Source organism: Rhinatrema bivittatum, chromosome 5 (genome assembly GCF_901001135.1).
Source record: "Rhinatrema bivittatum chromosome 5, aRhiBiv1.1, whole genome shotgun sequence".
Lineage (NCBI taxonomy): Eukaryota > Metazoa > Chordata > Amphibia > Gymnophiona > Rhinatrematidae > Rhinatrema > Rhinatrema bivittatum.
Window position 1 is genome coordinate 61730567 of NC_042619.1, and position 8931 is coordinate 61739497.

The following is an 8931-nucleotide window of genomic DNA, read 5'->3' on the forward strand; positions in this document are numbered from 1 at the left end:
TGGGAGAAAATCGGAGGATTCAGTTCCTCTTCATGGACAAATACCTTGTGGATCATGTTCAGTTTGCCCGCTGACACTTCAGTGTCAGTTGTTTAGTCATCCCAATTTAAGGTATCCTTATCTGATTCCTAGCCTGTTTGATTGTAGTACTAGTGGCGTTGTATACGCTATTATTTGTCCTTGCAATTTAATTTACATAGGGCAAACAATTCGCCCCATTCGGTGTAGGATTATCGAGCATAGGAGCCGGATCAAAGCGTTGCGTGAAAACGCACCCTTAGTAAAACATTGGGTTGAGAGTAATCATACTGTGGCAGAAATTAGGTTTTTTGTGATTAAACAAGTTACGCTTCAACATGGGGGAGATTTGTCCCTAATGTTAAGAAAAATTGAACAGCAATTTATCTATAGTTGGCGCACAATTGCTCCGTCGGGGTTGAATGGACCAATAGAGTGGAGCGCATTTTATTAGCATATGAGTTTAATAGCTTTTAGAATGACATTTCATTCATGGTTGACTGAGTAAGGTCCGTGTTAAACTATAAGGATTAATTGAGTAAAGTATTCTTTGAAATACATTGGTATTGGAATGATGCTGGTTAGAATATAATTGAATTGATTATTCACATGCTCATTGTTTTGCTTATATAAGCTTTGTGGGGAGGTTAGCAGTTTACATTTCAGCGGGTGACGGCGTGTTACGTCACTTCCGATCAGACGTGAGTGTTGAAAGTTTTTGTATTTGTAAAACTAGGAGCTTGGGTGGGGGTAATGCCGTTTTATTTCCTATGGTAATTTTTTGGTTATATTGTTGCAGAATATGTTTGGCTTGAGATCGCAGGTCGGCGTATTTCATCAATAAACATGTAAAAAAGGATGGATGTATAGAAATTCATAAGGGCTAAAGGAAACGCCGCGAAACACAGATGGTCGAAAGACGTGACTAATGAATGAAAGGGAACGCTGTGTTGAAGGAACTTTGTAAGAAGTTAGAAGCGTTATAGGTTGAATAAATTGTTGTACTTCAGGTAGGTACGGCCATTATCAAATACATTCGGGGTTTGGTATAGGAAAAGAAGATAGATTGTCGTCGTGATTATAAGTGTATTAGACTTCAGGATCTAAATAAAAGAAAAACAAAGTGAGATAAAATATTTAGAAAAGCGTTGGGTTTTTATGTGTGGTGGGTAATAGCTATGTGGTGATTAATGAAGGGGGTAGTGGAGTTGTGCATAGGTGTTCATTAGTGTTATAGGTTTTAGCAAAATAGGGTTGATACACATCTTTGAAGTGTAATAGCTATAAGATACTGTATGTTTTTTTCAGTTGTGTGATTAATTGTTTACATGTGCTTTTCAGTGTGGCAATACACTTGTAAGTGTACATTTACATCAGTCCCCGAGGAAGCCCCAAATGACAGGGGTGAAACGAAGAGATCTTGCATCTGCTTTTGTCGGACATAAATAGCACATAATTTCAATTTAAAGTTTGTAGTAATTTATCAATTCTCATTTGAAATTTTATACGTATTTGTGAACTCAATTGGTAACATAAATAGAGTTATACACTGTATCTCAATACAACATATTTTTTAACTTGTGGGTATGAATGTGTGTGTGTGCTAGCTTAGTTTTATTGTCTATATAGGTATATCTGTGTGATATTTTCAAATAAATTTTGTATATTTCATATATTATTGTTGATACCTCTAGCACCAGCATACGAGACCTGCTGCTTCATATCTCTCTGCCATTCCTCTAGTTCCAGCATAGGGGACCTGCTGCCTAATATCACTCTGCTATACCCCTAGTGTCCTAATAATCCAAAAATACCCGGAGTAGGATGAAACTCATAAATGTCCTCTGTAATTATATCTTGCTACTAACCATATAGAGCATTAAATATTCTTTAGTAGAGTGACCATCATGTAGCACAACAGGCTTCAAAGGCTTTTTTTGTGAAAGCTCTGTATGAGCACTAGGGCTTTTTAATCATCAGTCACTCTACTGGTATTTCTGGTCCACTTGTCGAGCCTTCTACTTTCCAACACTGCAATGCTTCGGAGGATGTACTCCTTCTTCAGGGAACAACTCGCTCGGATTGCTGCGTCTTAATGTGTGGACTATGTCATATACTCATCTGTAATATATAAAGCTATGTTAGAGATGCCCTTCAAAACATTTTCTTTTTAACAAACTTCAGATGGAGGCGCCGAGAGGAGCAATACTTACTCGGTCAGTGTGTTGCTGAGTACTAGCAACTGGATCAAAACCTCTTGTATGCTGAAAAGCATAAATAGGTTTTAAAATCTGACTAAACTGCAACCAGAAATTACACATTGATAAAAAATGTCTGTGTTGGGTGAAAGTAGTTCGTCTACTTACTTCTTTTAAGCACGGTGATATGATCTACCTGCTGCTATACAATGTTCTGATAGTACCTGACGGAGAACGCATTGTATGATCGCCATTTTTAAAGGGAATTTCCCCGCCAAAACAACCAAGCCGCACATTTTACTTTAAGAAATTAGCATCTACCCAAAGGTAGGCGTTCACTTCTGCTGGCGCCGGGGAAGTGCACAGAAAAGCAGTAAAAAAACTGCTTTTCTGTGCACCCTCCGACTTAATATCATGGCGATATTAAGTCAGAGGTCCCAAAAGTTAAAAAAAATAAAAAATTTAAAATCAGCCCACGGCTTGAAAACCGGACGCTCAATTTTGCCGGCGTCCGGTTTCCGAACCCATGGCTGTCAGCGGGCTCGAGAACCGACGTCGGCAAAATTGAGCGTCGGCTGTCAAACCCGCTGACAGCCGCTGCTCCTGTCCAAAAAGAGGCGCTAGGGACACGTTAGTGTCCCTAGCGCCTCTTTTTACTGCGGGCCCTAATTTAAATATTTTGGTTTACTGAATCGCACGCACAGGACACTAGCCTGTGCGCGCGCCGGGAGAGCCTAGGCCTAGGTCCAAGGCTGGGGCCTCACCTAAGGAATAGGCCAAGACGCAATGCAAGGGCCATGGCCTACTCCCAAATGCTATGCTGGAGCCTTGGCCTAAGCCCAGGGGCCTGATGCCAGGGTTTTTTCTGAGACCCAAGCAAAGGCCCAGGCCCGATAGATTTTGCCGGAGTCAGGAGATTTTCTGACCCTCACTTACTTTCTCCGTCAGGGATCCAACATTGCAACCAGGCCTAAACCTGATGCCAGGGCCTGGTCCAGAGGCCAGGGCTCAATACCTGGGCCTCAGCCTAGGCCAAAGACTGGGCTCAGGCCTGACTCCAAGCCCCAGCCTTGAGGCCCAGTCCTGATTCCTGGGCCACAGCTCAAACCCAAGCCCAACGCTGGGGCCCGGCCTGGAGGCTGGGTCCTGACACCTGGGCCTTGGCCTAGGCCAGGGCATGTGCCCAGGCCTGAAAGCTAGGCCTCAGCCCAACCTCAGGCCTGATGCTGCGGCCTGGTCTAGAGGCCATTCAGATGCCTGAGCTTTGGCCTTGGATAAGGCCTGGGCTCAGGTCCAATGCTGGGGCCTGACCAAGAGGCTAGGTCCTGATGCCTGGGCCTCGGCCCATGTCTAGGCTCGACCACGGAACCTGGCCCAGAGGCAAGGTCCCAAAGCCTGGGCCTTGGCCCAGGGTCAGGTGCAGGCCCAGAGTGTCTCTTGTGATGCCTTCTTTCTTCACACTTGAAATGACAGCATCTGTTCAAGACATGCCAGAGTTAATTAACTTCAACATATTCTCCCCAGCAGAGGGTGCTATTTTGATGTACGGCAGCATTAATTGAACATCAAGCCTGGGCTTTGTGTAGGGACTAGGCTGAGGTTCCAGCAACCTATCACAGCCTAGGCCTACGCCTACACATGGCCAAGGCTTCGGCCTAGATCTCGTCTGCAGATCCCCGCCCGACAGAGAAAATGGGGCCAAGCAGGATCCTGTCCCCGACTTTTTTCCAGGTAGATACGGGAGGCCCCTTCTTTTTTTTTCCTTTTTTAGGATTTTATTTTTATGTTTTTCATTTTTTAAAAACTAAAGAAACAAAATAAACATTAAACATAATTAAATTCATTTGGGGAAAAAAACCCCTATAAAACAAAGCAAAAAACAAAACAACATTTTTACCCCTGGTCACTATTTCTGGACAATAGTTTCCTGGATAGAGACCAGGTACCTTGTTCCCAACTCCTCTGTTTAGTGGAAACTCTTAACCACCACACCGATTCCTGCATGATCCTGAAACTTTGTAATGTCCTAGTATCTACTGTAGATTCAGGAATCTCATTAAACAATTGATTAGAATGATTAGACAATTCTCTCATTAACAATCCATTTTGAACCACTGTCTCCTGGCCTACTGGCCAAAACTTCTGGCATTCCTGATCCAATGCATGCTTTTTAGGCCTGCCCCCTGCAGTATATCATTTGCATTTTCCCTTAGTGCCCTGCAGAATCATCTACTGCCCTGGGGTCCTTTTTGCTGTAGCCACCTCCTCTACTTGCTGTCCCTCTTCTCTTGGGTGTGAACAGGGTCTACTTGAGGAACTTGTTGTTTCTTAACGTTCTCCTACTATTTCACATCATTGACTACATTTTCCAAAGTGAGTCCATCATATAATTGGAGTTTTCCAGACACTCTGACATCTCTGGTACCACAACAATTGTATCTTAAATTAGTTAAGCATGAAGAGTTCCCTTTTCATGATATTCTGCAACTGAAACAGACAGAAGTAATTCATTCATCTGTGACCCCTGTCTGGGATTCATTAACTCAAGAAATTTCCACCAATGGGAGGCTCAAGAAGTGTGGATTTGGAATGTGAGTATGGGAGGGTTCTTCCCCTCAAAGTGGATGCTGAGGTTCCAGTTATAAAGGGTGAATCTATGAATCATGATGGAGGAGGTAAAGTTTTGAAGAGTTAAGTAAAGATGTCTCGCTGGGAGCTCAGAGAGGGCAACAGAGGAGTTGATTCTGCCCTGAGTTCATATTGGTAAGTTTCAAAGCAGTGCATGGGCACACGCTGGTGCGTGTTTTTTTCGTCAGCACCCACCCAGGTACACGGCCATTTTATAACTTGCAGGCAAATATGTGTGCATGTTATAAATAGCCTGGTCATGCGCACATATGCAACCACTTTTAAGTGTGAACACACCTAGGTGCGCAATCCCAATTTTACTGTGTAAGTCAGGGAATTTTAAAAGGGGTGCACATCCACACCATTGCCAGTTTCACCAGTACGTCCATCAATTCGCCCAGTTAAAAACGAGGTCCTCCAAACCCCCCCGCCCTCCACTGCCTCAGTTTAATAGCCTGCACTCTTCCCTGTTATCCCAGACCATTTAAACGTGACTGAAAGTGCTTTTTTTTTTTTTATTAAAGTTACACCTCCTGCACGGCAGAAGAAAACTTCCGTGGCATTGGATCTGGGCATGTGCCCAGGTGCAGAAGTATTTGTGAGCACATCTCTTGGCCCCATCCCACCCCGGAACACACATGCCCCGCCCAGACCATGCCTATACCACACCCCTTTTTCGATCAGAGTGAGATGTGCGCACCACAGGAAATATACACACATCTGGGCGCTATTTAAAATAAGTAGGCAGGCACCAGCTCGACTTGTGCACACATCTCCTGATTTGGGCACACACCGGCCTTTTAAAATTCACCTTTAAGAATTAAGGCCAACCAGAAGGATTAGGACCCCTTATACCACAGGGAAAAGATCTAACTGGGGAAGTCTAAAGACAGTGAAGATTGGATAAAAGAGAAGAAGTTTCCTGTTTTCAGTTGGGGTTTAGAGGAAGAACGAAGCCTTAGTGGACACGAGAGGGAAATCCTATTCGGATTGACTTAAGTGCATGAGAAGCCACGGATATGTTTGGGATTTTGTGATTCTGTTACTTTAAGGGCTGTATGAAACAGTTTTTTCAGTTTCTGCTATTGCTGACTTTTGGACATAAGAAATTGCCATGCTGGGTCAGACCAAAAAGCCCAGCATCCTGTTTCCAACAGAGGCCAAACCAGGCCACAAGAACCTGGCAAGTACCCAAACATCAAGAAGATCCCATGCTACTGATGCGATTAAAAGCAGTGGCTATTCCCTAAGTTTCCTCCAAGAACATCCAAACCTTTTTTTAACCCAGCTACACTAACTGCACTAACTACATCCTCTGGCAACAAATTCCAGAGCTTAATTGTGCGTTGAATGAAAATGAGTTTTCTCCGATTAGTCTTAATTGTGCTACTTGCTAACTTCATGAAATGTCCCCTAGTCCTTCTATTATCCGAAAGTGTAAATAACTGATTCCACTCTACTCATTCAAGATCTCTCATGATCTTAAAGACCTCTATCATATTCCCCCTCAGCCGTCTCTTCTCCAAGCTGAACAGCCCTAACCTCTTCAGCCTTTCCTCATAGGGGACCTGTTCCATCCCCTTTATCATTTTGTTTGCCCTTCTCTGTACCTTTTCCATCGCAACTATATCTTTTTTGAGATGCTGTGACCAGAATTGTACACAGTATTCAAGGTGCGGTCTCACCACAGAACTATACAGCGGCATTATGACATTTTCCGTTTTATTAACCATTCCCTTCCTAATAATTCCTAATATTCTATATGCTTTTTTGACTGCTGCAGCACACTGAGCCGACAATTTTAAAGTATTATCCACTATGATGCCCAGATCTTTTCCTGGGTGGTAGCTCCTAATAAGGAACCTAACATCGTGTAACTATAGCAATGGATCTGGGAATGGATGTAGACAAGTGCAACACCTTGCACTTGTCCACATTAAATTTCATGTGCCATTTGGATGCCCAATCTTCCAGTCTTGCAAGGTCCTCCTGTAATGTATGACAATCTGCTTGTGATTTAACTACTCTGAATAATTTTATATCATCTGCAAATTTGATAACCTCACTCGTCGTATTCCTTTCCAGATTATTTATAAATATATTGAAAATAACCAGTCCAAGTACAGATCCCTGAGGCACTCCACTGTTTACCCTTTTCCACTGAGAAAACTGTCCATTTAATCCTACTCTATGTTTCCTCTCTTTTAACCAGTTTGTAGTCCATGTCTTTCTATATGCGCTACGATTTTGATCTTTAGAATAGTTTCCACTATTTTTCCTGGCACTGCAGTCAGGCTCACTGGTCTATAGTTATCCAGATCGCTCCTGGAGCCCTTTTTAAATATGAAGTTACATTGGCCACCCTCCAGTCTTCAGGAACAATGGATGATTTTAATGATAGGTTACAAATGTTAACTAATAGATCAGAAATTTTATTTTTTAGTTCCTTCAGTATCCTAGGATGCATACCATCTGGTCCAGATGATTGGCAGTTTGTCAATCTGGCCTACTACATCTTCCAGATTCACAGTGATTTGGTTCTTTAAATAAATTTCTTTTTTTGCTTTGGAACACAACTGTTTTGAGTGGATTGTTTTTTTGTTGTTGTGTTGGAGAACCCTTGTGCCCTGCCGTGAATTCTGCTCCCACAGCACAAATCTGTGCTTGCACCAGAAGCTGCACAAAGAAGTGCAGTGCTTAGCTGTTTCTGAAGTGTGCCTCCTCCTTTTTAAAGGGGGGGGGGAGGGTTACAGATCTTTGGGTTCCTTCCTTTTTTTCACACATAGATTAAACTTTGCCTATTCATAAATTATATTGTATCTCATAATGATATGCTTTGCAAAATTTTCCATCAATCTGTTATATCATTCTTACTATGCTTGAATGACTGGGATATTATCTGCTTGGTTCCCAGTGGTAATTAAAAAAAAAATTAAAAAGTAGCAGGTTAGAGCAGCGGCAGCTATCACCTTCCACTTTTTCCCAATGGAGAAAAGAAACGAATTTCAAAAAGATTCCAGCTCAGTGACTTGGCAGAAAATATCCATGGCTGGTCTCCCAGTAAATACATTAGTTGTTTTTCTGCTTCTCTTCTGGTTTACTTTTTAACATAGCAGCAATGCAGAACCATCTGAAAGGGATGTGCATTCATCTACACGAAATAGGAAATAAAGGCACTAGTTCCTATTTCGTCGCGTTCCAGGGGGGGGGGGGGGGAGAGAAACCCGCGAAATTTCGTGCGGTTCCTTCTCGGTTTTTTGGGGGGAGAGAAAAAGCACATTAAAAAAAAAAAACCCCAAACCCACCCCAAAACTCCAAATTTAATTAATTGGAACCCCCCCCTCAAGACTTGCCGCAAGTACCTGGAAGTCCGGCGTGATCCCGGAAGCGATCTCTCCCGCTCGGGCCGTCGGCTGCCAGTAATCAAAATGGCGCCGGTGGCGCTTTGCCCTTACCATGTGACAGGAGCCGACCAATGGCATTGGTAGCCCCTGTCACATGGTAAGAGCAAAGAGCCACCAGCGCCATTTTGATTACTGGCAGCCGATGGCCCGAGCGGGCGAGATTGCTCTCGGGACCTTCAGGTACGTTCGGAAAGTCTTCGGGGGTCGCGACGGTGGGGTGGGGGTTCCAATTAATTCAATGTGAAGGGTTGGGTGGGTTTGGGTTTTTTTTTTCTGGTCAGCCGATAACAAAATCGATCCGAACCGCGCGGAAGCCGATATTTCCCGCGGTGGGTCGATAACGAAGGCCGATACAAAAGGTTCGGTCTATCACATAAATTGAAACCATGCCTCCCTTATTTTAGGCCAGTAACTGGGGTAGGAAAGGTAAATGGTTCAGGGGACTGGACATTAAACAAAACCGCTGTCATTTCTGCCTTGCCGATACAATCCGTTCCTCTCACCTCTACGTGTTCTTGTGACTTTTTTTTCAGCACTGCTGTCCTTCCCAAAACTGTGGCATTCAGGAGTCTATTATGCTGCCACTATGTGTTGTTATCAGGGAGGCCGAGCTCCTCAGGAAGAAGATACAAGTACTTCAGGAGTGATCTAACTAGGAACAAGACTTTATTAACTGATAACAT

At 43.4% G+C, this 8931-nt stretch overlaps 1 long non-coding RNA gene across 1 annotated transcript; it reads right to left on the minus strand.

The window, feature by feature from the left end:
* Nucleotides 1–1670: 1670 nt before the first annotated feature.
* Nucleotides 1671–8256, minus strand: LOC115091981. Its single transcript, XR_003856870.1, has 3 exons — nt 8207–8256; nt 2232–2282; nt 1671–2139 (listed from the first exon to the last, which is right to left on the minus strand). It is a non-coding gene; the product is annotated as an uncharacterized LOC115091981 (long non-coding RNA).
* Nucleotides 8257–8931: the final 675 nt, after the last annotated feature.